The following is a 14,036-nucleotide window of genomic DNA, read 5'->3' on the forward strand; positions in this document are numbered from 1 at the left end:
AGAGGAATTCCAAGCTCATGGTTAACAGGTGCAGTGTTGCGAGGGGCCTTGTCAATAATTTTGGTCAATAAATGTAAAGCTCACACTATGAACTGCTGGGCTGGTCATGGATCCTCCCATCTCCCTCCTATGCTGAACTTCTAGAAGCACTGCTGTTTATTCTCATGTGAAAACCTCAATAACTGCTTTAAACCATGATCCTGAAGGGTCTCCTATCAAAAGGGCTGACTCTGAACTAAGAAGCCATGTAGACCTTGACTCCATGCAAAAAGAGCTGGGGTGAGGAGAGGTTAGAAGGGAAAGGAACCGTGGGTTGCATCTGACATGAGGTTCCTGGGCCTCTTATTCTGGGGAGGGCACACTCACACACCTAGGTATTCTACTGCACACCTGCAGGATTCTACTCTGTACATTCTAGAAGCTGGCTCTTGGTCAGAATTAATTCACAGAAATGACTATGACAGTGAAGAAACAGAAAAACAGCCATGTAAAAGTAACTACCAAACTTCCAAAGTATTGAAAACCCAATCCACCGTTACTTAAAAATTGGACTGAATATCCAAATGGACACAGATGAATATTAAATTAATGAGCTGGGACACTGGGCCAGGAGGCTCTTTCAGAATACAGTGCAAAGAGAAAAATGGATTTCCAGAAACTCAAACATCCATCGAAACAGTTTGGAAGGAAGGGAACGAAGGGAACAGACAAAAGGACATTCAGAAAATCAGAGATCACTTTCTCAATGCTGAAGAAACATTATGAACTTGGGATTTTAAAATGCATTGTTTCCATTCATTTCAGTCTTCAAAACTTTGGCACTCAGCTTATCTCACCTTGGGCCAGTGCAAGTTTCTCAACCAGGGGGCATTTTGAGCTCCAGAAAATGTTGAGCAATGTCTGGAGACATCTTTGATTGTCATGATGAGACATCTAGTGGGTAGAGGCCAAGTTTGCTACTAAACATCATACAAGGTAGTGGAGAGTCCCCCCAAACAAAGGATTATCGGACTTCAATGTCAATAGTGCTGAGTTTGAGAAATATAGGTGACCGGGGACCTTCAGCTTGATCCCTTCCCTTAGGCACGACCCTTGCAGTGTGTGTTCATTTCTTTGCATTTTGGATGCTCATTGTTTCTCAAAAATTTTTTAGTACTAGGTTATATGCACTTTTCAGAAAGAGAAATAAATCATGAATTCAAAATGTTTTTAAAACAAATTTAAGACTACGTAGATTTTACTTAAATTCTTTTATTTGCACCTTATGCCGAAAATCCTGGTACAGGCTCATGTTGGCCTACTTGGTTTATCCTGCATAATATATATAAACATTTGAAAATCATGCTCTACATTCTTGCTAACAGTAAGACTGCTGAAAGTCTATTAGGATTTATTTGAAATTTTTGTTTTACATTAGGGTCTTTCCCACTAAGTGAAAATACTGTGTTTTAAATTTACTTCAAGTAATTATTTCCTTTGTGGTATATAATCAACATGATAAAGGTTAGGTTTATTTGTTTCCTTTAAAAAAAAAGAAAGAAAACATTTTAGGGATTGCTTTGGTTTTTACACTTGATTTAATGTTTTAATTATTTAAAATATGTAGATAGTTTCAGTGTGAAAACTTTTTTTATTTTTTTATTTTTTTGGTACTGGGGACTGAACCCAAGGGTGTTGTACCACTGAACCCCATCTCTCTTTTTGTTTTGTTTTGTTTTTTTTTCTTTTTTGGGGAGTACCAGGATTGAACTCAGGAGCACTCAACCACTGAGCCACATCCCAGTCTTATTTTGTATTTAATTTAGAGACAGGGTCTCACCAATTTCCTTAGTGCCTCACTTTTGCTGAGGCTGGCTTTGAACTTAAGATCCTCTTGCCTCAGCGTCCTGAGCCACTGGGATTACAGGAATATGCCATCACGCCCAGCTGAAAACTATTTTAAAGTCACATTTAGACAAATCTATCTTTCAACCTTGTTCCTTCTACCCTGCTCTGTTTCTCCTAAAGGTAACCATATAAAAAATTAATTTTGTTTGACAACTAAGTTGTTTCTTTTTGAAAGTATAGGCATATGTTTGTATCCCTCCCTTTTTTTTTTTTTTTTTTTTTTTTGCACTATAAACTTTGTTGTTTACTTTGCCTTTTTCTGTTATCACTGCATCCTGGAGGTCAGTCTATGGTCATATAGAGATAGTGCTCATTCTCTTTACAACTATATAGCATTCTGTTATTTGGATGGACCTGAGTTTATTATCTGGCCCCTTATTCTTGGCTATGTGAGTGTTTCCACTCTTGTGTAATTACAAACAGTACTGTTGCAATGAGAAGATCTGTACATTTATAAATTTTGTATTTTGGCAGTGTGTCTTTGGAATAGGTTTCCAGAAATGTGATTTCTGGGTCAGAAAGAAAATGCAAATATCATTTGGCTAGACATTGTATTCCCATCAACAACACAGAAGGGAGAATTTTACCTCCAGCTTTGCTAGCCAAGCATGTTGTCAATCTAAGAGTTTTGCCAATCTGATAGGTGAGAAATTATGTTTTAATGTGAAAAAATTATGTTTAATGTTTCTCTTATTGCAAGTGAACATCTTACCTTCTAAAGGGTTACTTTCATTTGTTTTTCTGTCACATCTTTGCCTACTTTGCTCATTTTTATGTAAGGTGAATTCACTTTTGGGGAAGGAGGGACAATGGGAGAGCGCAGCTATAAAAACTTGTGGGATTTGGGTCAAAGTGACACAGGAGAAAATGTGTGGCTCTAATTATATTTATTAGAAAAGAATTGAGATCAGAAATAAACATTCCACTGAAGAGTCTACAAAAGAATGACAAAATCCACCATTGAAAGTAGACTGAAGAACTCATTAAAGATAAAAGCAAAAATGATGAAACAAAACTAATAAAAACAAAACCATTAAAAATTTTCTGATTTGCAAGAAGATAGCACTAAAAGAATGAAAACAACAACAAAAGACTTTCAAAGTAGACTAGAGGAATTATAAATGATAAATGCAGAAATCGTGAAAAGTGAACATATAACAAAGTTCTTTTGGGAAAAGGCCTGAATAATAATACCAAATACTGGCTCTTGGAGAACAGCAATATGTGGACAAGCTTTGAAAAAAGCTAATAAAGTAGTTTTGAATAGTCTCACCAAAAAAAACAAGTAAAGGCAGTAAAGGTAATGTTAAGAACTGGAAATTTGACATAGGAGTCTGAGGAGACAAACATTTTTGTTCAAGACTACATATAGTATTATAAATAAGTGCTACATTTGTATCTATATAGTATACTATATGTATATTGTATATATTGGTGGGTAAATAAACAGACTATGTTATGGTTTGGATGTGAGGTATCCCCCAAAAGCTCATGTGTGAGACAATGCAAGAAGGTTCGGAGAAGAAATGATTGGGTTAAGAGAGCCTTAACCTAGTCAGGGAACTAATCACCTGATATGATTAATTGAGTGGTAACTGAAGGCAAGAGGGGTTTGGCTGGAGGAGGTGGGCATTAGGGGTGTGGCTTTGGGATATATGTTTGTATTTAGCAATGGTGATCTCTCTTTCTCTGCTTTCTGATCATCATGTGAGCCACTTGCCTCCTCCATACTCTTCCGCCATGATGTTCTGCCTTCCCTCAAGCCCTGAAGAATTGAGCTGGCTGGCTAAGAACTGACACCTCTGAAACTGTGAGCTCCTAAATAACCTTTTTCTCCTCTACAATTATTCTAGTTGGTCTTTTAGTCACAGCAGTCAAAGAAAGCTGACTGAAACAGAATGTTTCCTAGGAAATTGTAACTCATCAAAATCAATAGATGAAGAAAAGCTAACCTAGAAAAATTTGCAAAAGTATTAAAATTTACTCAATATTCCACTTCTTCAAAGAATGCAGAAAGCTGAAAAAAGCATTATTTTAACTCTAATAATAAGAAAATCTATCAAATCATAACTTTCCTTGACTCTATCAGAAACTGAGGTAACGAGCAATCAAATATCCTGAATCTATGGAGCCTCCAAGAGAGGCTGGGACAGAAGCCCTGGCCACAGATGGTAGGGCCCAGGAAAAAGAGATGTGTCACCACAGCCAGTAGGAAGAATTAAGCTGAGATTTTTGAATGAATAGTTAGATGCCAAATGTGGGCTAACGTGTGTAGAACCACTAGGAGCTGCAGACATTTCTAGACAAAGGGAGTTTGTACCCATTTCTACACTCTTCTCCATGAATCTCCATCAAGCTGTTAGGGATGGGGCCGGGGAAGGGGAACAAACTCTTTTTTCCACCAGTGCACAGGTGAAAACCCATGTGGCTGGGGAAAAGTGAAAACAAAGAACCCTCTGCTTCTAGGGGAGGGTTAGGAAACCACTCTGAGGCCTGAACACTAGAGACAGCTGGTTTTGGATGAAGAGTATGCTCACTGAGAAAGCTCCTACCCCAAGACCCAGGATCACCAGGCCCTTATAGGACTGAGGTGGACCAGCATAACAGAGAACCTCCCTTCCCCTACTACCCAGCTAGCAAGCATCAGGCCACAAAAGTCTACTCGTAGGAAATGGGCACGTGTGTGAAGATCCACTCCTGAGGTACAGGTACTCAGTGAAGATCCAAAATTGAGAGTGGAGGAGGAACATCGAGAAAAACCTTCCATCAAGCCAACCCTCCCCTCAAGTACTAGTGAACACAAGAGAAACTTGAAGCTAGTCGTGCACTGAAGATAACCATAATGACAACAAGACTCTAGCATGGCTCAAATCTTGACTAGATTTATTCAAACTTTTATACTTATAGGTGGGTAATGGAAGAGGTGTGCTCATGTCCAGGCATTGCATACATACACTTTTCTCAATCTCTACTGTCCTACACCCAGTATCTGACATTCAATAGTAAGTTATAAAAAGGAAGGAGAAAGAAAAGATCTTGGACCCAGTGGTTTTATGAGTGTATTCTACCAAATTTTTGAGAAACATAAAATTTTGTTATCATTTTGGCTACTCAAGAGTATTAAAAACCAGGAGGTAGGAGGAGGGAATACAGAAGATCAATATTAAAATGTCATGAAACTGTACACAGAAACTGCTTCCTATTTCCAAGTCCCTGGCCATCACACAACTTAGTGTAAACCCAGGGTCAAATTCTGCCTTGATTTGAGGCTCCTGTTCTGCTTCAGTTTTCCAAGGACTCCTCAAAGAAATTAAATTAAATCTATTCTGCCTTACCTAATGATTAACTTGGAAGCTAAACTCTTTCTAGAACAAAATTTATCTTCTTGTCAGGTCCATAGACATGACCCAATTTTCTCACCAAAACTTTATTATAGAAAAAAGCAGGTGGTCTAGGAGCCATATGTCTACCAATTTGGTCTTCCCCTGTGATTATTCTTTTAGAAGCATCAATTTTATTATTTGTGAGAAATAGGTATTTATTAGGAATGATCTCTGCTCTGGCAGAAATATGGGAAAAAGGACAGAGAAGAACAGGGCAGGTGGAAAAAGTCTCTGGTGTCTCTCCCAGGTGGGGACAGAGGGATCCACTGTCTCCAGGCAACTCTAGATGCCCTCAGAACTGGGATCCATGTGAAACCGAGGCAGTGTACACACCTCCCTCCTGCAGCCACTTGGGTTCTGTCCTGGCTGATGCCCACGCAGTGATATCAGGATCCACAGAGCTCAGTGTCTTCTGACCGTCCACTTAAAATGCAGAGACATGTGAAATGGACTCTTAGTGATCCAGACACCACATTGTACCTCGTAAATGGATACAGATATGAGTTTTCAACTGAAAAGGACATTAATAAAAGCATATATAAAATAAAATGAAATAGACCACCCCACCTACCTGGTTTTGTTTGTTCTCAGCTGTTCACTTTTATTGGAGCCACTTTCTTTGTGACTCTAGGACCTGTCTTTCAGACCTGCCCACGGCAATATGCACACAGCAATATATTCATAGAATACAGGTGGCAATCCTCCTAGTCACCCACTTCCATCCCTTGGTATTGTTATGGGTACAGGCTGCAGCCCCACCACAGGGTTTTTCCATGCAGAGGGAATTTTTTTTTTTTCAGACAATGTAACCTGGGGGGACCTGCCACTCTCTGCATCCCACCTATTGATGGTTGTCCAGGAGCTGGCCAATCATCAATAGATTAGGGACAATCAATAGGTTAGGCCAATCAATAGAGTAGGGACATCCTGGGGGCTATGCTGAGAGTGGGGTCCTTGCATGCAGACAGCAGAGAAAAATGGCAGGTAGGCTGACTTTTCTGCCACTCTTCTGCCCTGACTGCTTGTCCTTCTCAAGTAGCTGATGCTCTGAGGAAAAGAAAAGAGAGGTGCTTCTCTTTGGGGAAGAGGAAAGGCAGGAGGATCTGTATTGGGGGAAGTAAAGCCCAACCTCTGGATGCACAGGTTTAGTATGGGACATGCAGCCTGCCTTCCAGGTTGTTCTGGTGCTGGAGCATTAGACGTGCAGCCATCACCTCACCAGGTTTTCTGTTTACCAAAGAGACCCAGGTATCATGTGGTTCATAACCCATGCTACACATGATCTTCATTATTGTGGGATCTGGATGGTTGCAGAATGGCTGGCTAGAATGAGTCAGTAAATATCACTCACCCTGGCTCAGCCAGAGGTGCCCCCTAATTTGGTCTACTATGGCCTCTGCATGGAGTCCACGGTCAGCAACTGGCTGATGTAGCTCTGCACTTCAGTGGAAATGTGAGAGTAAACCTCACCCCTTGCATGTGGGACCTGCTCCTTCAGCTGCCAAGAAGTTGTCCCTTTAAAAGGGAGACACATCATGACCATAGAGAATGGCACTCTGTCTCCAGATGTTCACAATGGGGTGTTGTATTCTTCCTGCCAGAAGGTTTCTGGGGCACAGTGTGGTAGTGCTGCAAAACATGTCCAGCTCTGCTTAGTCATGAACCTGCCACCCAGGCCAAAGTCACAGAGCTTAATGTTTCCTGGGCATCCACCAGGATGTTTGCTGACTTCAGATCTCTGTGCATGATGCCCTTGTGGCAGTAGCACATGGTACACATGATCTGCCTGAACACTCTCCCATCCTCCTTTCTGTAAGCTACCTGGCTGCAGGATGTGGTACAGTAGCTCTCCCCCACCTGCATGCTCCATTACGAGGCAGATGTTTTCAGCGGATTCAATAACATGAAACAGTTGGATCACATTTGGGTGTTCCACAGTCTCCATTACATCCACTTCACATGTGATGATGGGGAAGTTCTGCTTTGCCTGTGGCAGGACTTTCATGGCTACCTCTGTCCCGATGAAGATCTGGCAGGTCAGTTTCACCTGGGCAAGTTTCCCTACCTGATGTCACTCAGGACACTATCATGATTAGTGAGGATCTCCTCATAGTAAGAGACGGCAAAGAGGCCCTGCCGCACTCTACTCTGACTACTCTCACTGTACATCCTAAGCAGTACCACCACCTAAAGATGGTAGCTTAAAAAATAAATAAAAACAAAAATACATTAAACAAACAAACAAACAAACAAAAGAGTCCCAAATCAAAAAAGCTAATGTCAAAAGAGCAAAACCAGAATCGCCAAACCATCTAACTAACTATAAGTCCGACAGGTTACCAACTGAAAGCTCCCCCTGCTTATAGACAAAACCCCAGCTATAGGCAGGGCCTTATATGGGTGGTTTGGAACTTGCTCATGCTGGCTCCTTGTGAGGTCAGGTAAGAATAGTCCAGTCACTGCTGGTAATAACTCACACTGCCTCAATTTTTGACCCTCAGAACTTTTCCATTTTAATAGGAAGAATAATAAAGGACTCCAGTAGTTTTTGGCATCATGGAGACTGATGTTTACTTGTTTAAAAATTAAAACCTGTAGGAAGCTTCAGTGGCCTTTTCATTTTAAGTATGAAAATCTATAACTTTTGGCTTCTAAAGAGTATATCTACCCTCAAGGTAATCAATTCCTCTTTCTTTCAACTTGGAATGATTGGTGTCAGAAGGATGGTAGCCTTTTGTTCAGGTTGTGATTCTATGACACAATTCTCTGTTCCCTAAGATACCATAGGGGCTGTTAATACCTATGGGGCTCAGAGGAAAGGAGCTTTCATCATAATTTCCCTATAAGCTCCTCTTTAGATTTCTCAGTAGAAATCCTGGAACCCCTAAGGCAGAGGGTTGATATATTTAGATTGAACAGGACAAAACCTGTCAGTCAAGAATCTTGTGACGAGCAAAATTGTCCTTCCCCATGGACCTACCATTTGACCCAGCTATCTCACTCCTCAGCCTATACCCAAAGGACTTAAAATCAGCATACTACAGAGATACAGCCACATCAATGTTCATAGCTGCTCAATTCACAATAGCCAGACTGTGGAACCAACCTAGATGTCCTTCAATTGATGAATGAATAAAGAAACTGTGGTATATATATACAATGGAATATTACTCCACCATAAAGAATAATAAAATTATGGCATTTGCAGGCAAATGGATGAAATTGGGGACTATCATGCTAAGTGAGATAAGCCAATCTCAAAAATCCAAAAGAGGAATGATCTCACTGATAAGCGGATGATGACACATAATGGGGGGTGGGAGGGGGGCAAGAATGGAGGAAGGAGGGACTGTATAGAGGGAAAAGAGAGGTGGGAGGGGTGGGGGGGAGGAAAAAATAACGAAATGAATCAAACATCTTTACCCTATGTAAATGTATGATTACGCAAATGGTATGCTGTTACTCCATGTACAAACAGAAACAACATGTATCCCATTTGTTTACAATAAAAATAAATTTTAAAAAAATTGTCCTTCCCATAGGAGGAAGAAATGGAGATATTCCAGATGGCTTGGTCCCTTTGTGTTGCTGTAACAAAATGCCTTAGACTGGGTAGTTTTATTAACGACAGAAACTGACTTCTCACCATGCTGCAAACTGGCAAGTCCAAGGTCAATGTGCCAGGAAATTCCGCATGTGGAGAGGGTGGGTCTTCTCCTTCCAGTGTGGCACTTTGTTGCCATACCCTTTTATGGTGGAAGGCGTAAAACAGTTGAACTTACTGTTTCAAGCCCTTTTCTTTCCTTCCTTTTTTTTTTCTTTCTTTTTTTGGGTGCTATTGGTGATTAAACCCAGGTCCTCCTGCATGCTACGCAAGTGTTCTACAACTAAGCTATATTCCCAATATTCCCAGTTCTTTTTACTTAAAGACAGGGCCTTGCTAAGATGCTCAGCCTGGTGTTGATGTGGGATCTTCCTACCTCAATGTTTCAAGTAGCTGGGGTTACAGGTGTGGGCCACTGCACCTGTTAATAAATGTACTTCTGTGTGTATACAATGCTGGGATCAAACCAGGGTTTTGAGCATACTAGTACTCTTGTCTAGTACTCTTTTCTAAAGACTCATATCCCATTCATGAGTTTGTAGTCTCATGGCTTAATCACCTCCTGAAGCTTCTATGTCTCAATACTGTTGCATTGGGGTTCAAGTTTCCACAGGAATTTTGGAAGATACACACATTCAGACCACAGCACCAGATAAAGAAGAGTTGCAGAAGGTGGTCACCAGGAGACATGCCCTGTGTGGAGTCCTGTGTGGTTGAACTGAAGGACTTTAGGCAGGAACTCAGAGGTCAAGTTCTGGGTGCTTTCTTCAGTTGTTAAGGACTTGCATGGGCACCTGGAAGGCACAGGAATGGTGGTGGGCATGCTGAGTTTATGGCCAAGTAAGAGGGGGCACTCTCTGCTATAGGAAGTAGGGGGGCTGCAGGTTCTGCTCCTGCTTCCTGTGCTCCTGCATCTACCTGTCTGCTCACCCATGGTCTAACAAGATAAGTGAGGTACTGGAGGAGTTTATTGGAGGCTTGGAGGTCTCTGATGCCCCCACAGAACTGCTGCTCTCTCAAGATGATCTGCACCTGATCTCTGAGCAAAGTGGCTATCACGGCCACCCAGAGCACTGGGACACAGGCTAGTGGTAATAAACACCGCCAGCTCCTCAGATGGCCCCCACCAGGTGCCATGGGGAGAAGGGTGACTCTTCAGTCCTGGGAGTTTAGAGGGATGGGAGGGCTGGGAGCGGCAGTGGCCTGCTGCCCTTTGACCCCTGACACCAGGGCTCCTCCACAGTCCAGGACTGCAGAAGTGCAAAGCCTGTGCCCTTCCTGGCAGCTCTGTGTGCCTCTTCGAACCCACTGCATGGACTGTTGTCTGCTGGTACATTCCTCCCAACCTGATTTTTTAAACATTACTTGAAAATATGATCTGTCTTGATTACTAAATTTTTGTTCCTTTCCTCCCCCGACATTTTACATTCTGAGCAAATGCCTCAGTTCTGTCCTTGCTCAGAGTCTGTTCTAGACACCTGCTGGGCTCAGGACAGGGTGAGTGGGGGGCCTCGCTGACTGTCCAGCACCCCACCCCCCACCTTACTATGCTTGGTGCTTTCTGAGGAGCTATTTGTGCCTTGTGAACCTCAAAATCTCTTAACTTATACCTTCTCCTGAATCAGAGAAGGGGAGAAGAGAGGTGACAGGAAGGATTCAAAAGCAAAGAAAACAAGAGAAGGAGGAGGAAGTGGCCAGTGTTCAGTGAACCCTCAAGTGTGAAAGGCTAATCCAGAAATCACTCAGTGATCACCACCATGAAAGCAGATGGGGGTAGCATCTCCTATTACGCAGATCCTCGCCCTGCCCACCTGCCACAAAGTTTCACTTCCTGAACCCAAATGACCTTCTGAAATCTGCCACTTTGCCTCAGTTCTTGGCCCTGTGCCTGGCCCATGACACAGCCTCTGCACACCATTAGCTTCCTTCCAAAGTCCCCATTGACTTCTCATTCAGAGACCTGTGCTTTTCCTGTTTTCAAGAGAGAGGCATTGGCCCATGTGCCCGGTAAACAGAAACAAGTGGAGAGGGCTGGGAGAAGTTCCAAGAAGGCATTTACATGTTGCACTGGAGAGTTTGAAAAAAATGGTGAGGTTTCAGGGGCTCTGATGTGAACCAGAGGCCACACCGTGCTTGGAACTCAGTAGCACACAATGTTCAGAACAACGCTCGTGGGTCCGTTATGCTCAAAGAAACAGTATTGAAAGAATCCTTATGTTTTAAGATGTTTGGCTGACAACTAAATAGCACATTATTACCTATGGCCAAGTCACACACATTTTTGTTGATTGGAGAATTTTCTTTTTTCTTTCTCTCTTTTTGTGTGTGTGTGTGTGTGTGTGTGTCAGGGATTGAACTCAGGGGCACTTAACCACTGAACCTATTTTTAAAATTTTATGTGGAGACAGGGTCTTGCTGAGTTACTTAGGGCCTCACTAAGTTGCTAAGGCTGGCTTTGAACACGCTTCTCCTGCCTCAGGCACCTGAGCCCCTGGGATTACAGGTGTGTGCTACCATGCCCGGTGATTGGAGAAATTTTAAGAAGAAGGAAAAAGACTGATCTAAAAGTAAGAAATCATTTCCTCGGTGGATCTCTCATGGAGAGACTGGGAATAGGCATGGGAGTTTAACTTGACCCCCATTAGTTCCCAGAACTCCTCTGTCTGGGGGGATGAGCAATACTTTTCTCTAGGTATCCCATTTGTGCCCTGCTGTTTTTGTGGGCTCCGGCAAGCCCATCTCTCTCCTGCCGTTTCCCTACCTTGCACAGCCCCTCAGTCTGTCAGCAGTGCTGGGTATTTGCAAGGAGGGCAAGAACAGGAATGCTGGCCTGGGAGAGAAGACAGGATAAATCTAAAGAAAGTGCTGTCAAAATGCCAAAACTCTCCTGAAATGGACTATTTATAGCAACTTCTTGGTGTTGGGGTCTTTATTGAATCCTCTTTATTTTACCCATCCCTGGAGATCTGGCTGCGTTTCTCTTCTGTCATCATGATTGCTCTTCTGCTTGGGGTTTCTTCTACCCTTTCAGGTGCCTGAGGAACAGGTGCTTCCTCTCAGTGTCTGTGATCGTTCACTATCATTGAAGTCAGCAGACATCTGCTCCCAGTTCTTTTTCAAAAATGTTTTTCCTGCTAGTGACTGTGGGAAAAGAGAATATTCCATCACACAAACAATAAGAGAACGCCAGGTAATAAGAATTTTGCATTTCATTGGTTTTAGTGATCCTTGGTAGTTTTTGAGGGATAAGTGGGGAATAATGCTTATAGAGTAGTGATCCGTGTGGTTCAGAACTGACATAGAATCACAGTAAAAATATGTGTGTATAATTATTTAATAACATATTAATAATAATGAACATAAATACACAAAATGACCTCAAATTCCCTAGCATTTCTTAGTCACATGCCTCTGGTAACACTTCATATTTTCACTGGTTTTCTCTTTTTCCCCTGCACTTACTCATATTCTGCTCTTTCTCCTATACCTTCCCTCTTGATGCGCTTTCCTCAAGTAAACTTTTCACATACCCCAGCCTGGGAGTTTGCTCTTTATTTTATGTAAATTAAAACTGAGTTCTGCCTTCCATCCGTACTTCCTAGATTTTGCTCTTTCCTACTGAAGTTCTCCGTAAAACACCACCAACACCACCCACAAAACACTGCTCTGGGACGATAAAAGACTCCTTAAGGGTATTGGAGGGGAAGAAACCTACCTGTCAAATTGTTGAGTCAGTGGTTATAGTGTCCCTTACTAGTCCTAGAAGAGGGAAAATAGACACTTATCAGCTCATATGGTCACGTGATCACAGGAAGGCGGCCTGAGTTATCATACTCCCCAGTCTAACTTTTCCCCCATTTTGGTCTGAAACAAAGATGTCAAACTTTCTGGGTTCTCTTCAAGAGTGCTTGTGTACCTTTATTCAATGTTTAACAGTAGCTCTGGCACTTTATCATCTACCTGTCCTTGGGACCCAACTCCTAGTACAGATCTTTCAGTTGGGAATTTTGGTTCTTTGGTAGCTTTTTGGAATTACAGCAATGATGATAATAATAATGGTGAGGACATTATAGTTAACTTTAACAGGGCACTTGCTCTGTGCCAGGTACTGTGATAAACACTTAACATTGATTATCTCCTCTGATTTCCAAGTGCTAACAGAATTGTTTTATTTGTCTATTGCTATCTAACAGATTGCCACAAAACTTAGCAACTTCAAGCAATATATATTTATTATCTCATAGTTTCCGTGACTCATGAATCTGAGCATGACTTAGAGTTTATTTCAGGGTCACTCAATCAAAGTGTTGCTTGGGATTATAGTCATCACACATCTCAACTTGGTGAGGAGTTGATCCCATTTCACATGCTTGTTGACAGGGTACAGTTCTTCATGGGCTGATGAACTAGGGTTTCTGCTCTTCACTGACTATTGGCTAGAAGCTGCCCTTGGTTCTTTGCCGCACAGGACTTTGCAGTATGGCAGCCTCTGTCTTCAAAGGGAGCAGGCAAAAAAAGCAATGTAAGGAATCTGTAAGCAAGAGGGAAGTCACCACTTGGGTAAGCTAATCACAGAAGTGACATCTCATCACCTTTCCATATTCTCTTGGTTAGAATGAAGTTAGTTCACAGTCAAAGGCAGAGAATTACTTGTAGGTGGATATGGTTACCCAGAGGCATAGATTATCAGGGATCATCTCAGAAAGGTGAAATCTAAACACTATTTGGAGAAGAAAGGAGAGTTGTTTTAGGACTATAAAAACAGCATCAAGTCCAGAAGATGGAAGTAGTGCAGGGTTGGAATTGAAGCTCATAAAGGGAAGGGTTGGAGAGTGGGATATGGAGAAGTGCCTTATAGGATTCTCGATCCTCAGTGTCTTCCTTTCTTAGCCCTGAAATGAAGGTGGAGCTAAGGAGATGGCAGCTCTGAAGCTAAAGAGTGTACGCAGAACAACTAGGGCACTGCACAAAGAACTCTTGTTCCCACCGGGTAAGCAGATGGAAAATAAGGCAAAGAAGTCGGATGGAAAAGAAAGAGAAACTGAAGACTACATCTCTGGGTAAAAGTGACTCAAAGTCCTTCTGCGAAGGAGACTTTGGGCAGGGATATGCCAAAGCATCAAATAAAAAGGGAAAGCATCAGGGAATCAGCCAGGTCTATA

This window comes from Sciurus vulgaris (assembly GCF_902686455.1).
Source record: "Sciurus vulgaris genome assembly, chromosome: 15".
NCBI lineage: Eukaryota > Metazoa > Chordata > Mammalia > Rodentia > Sciuridae > Sciurus > Sciurus vulgaris.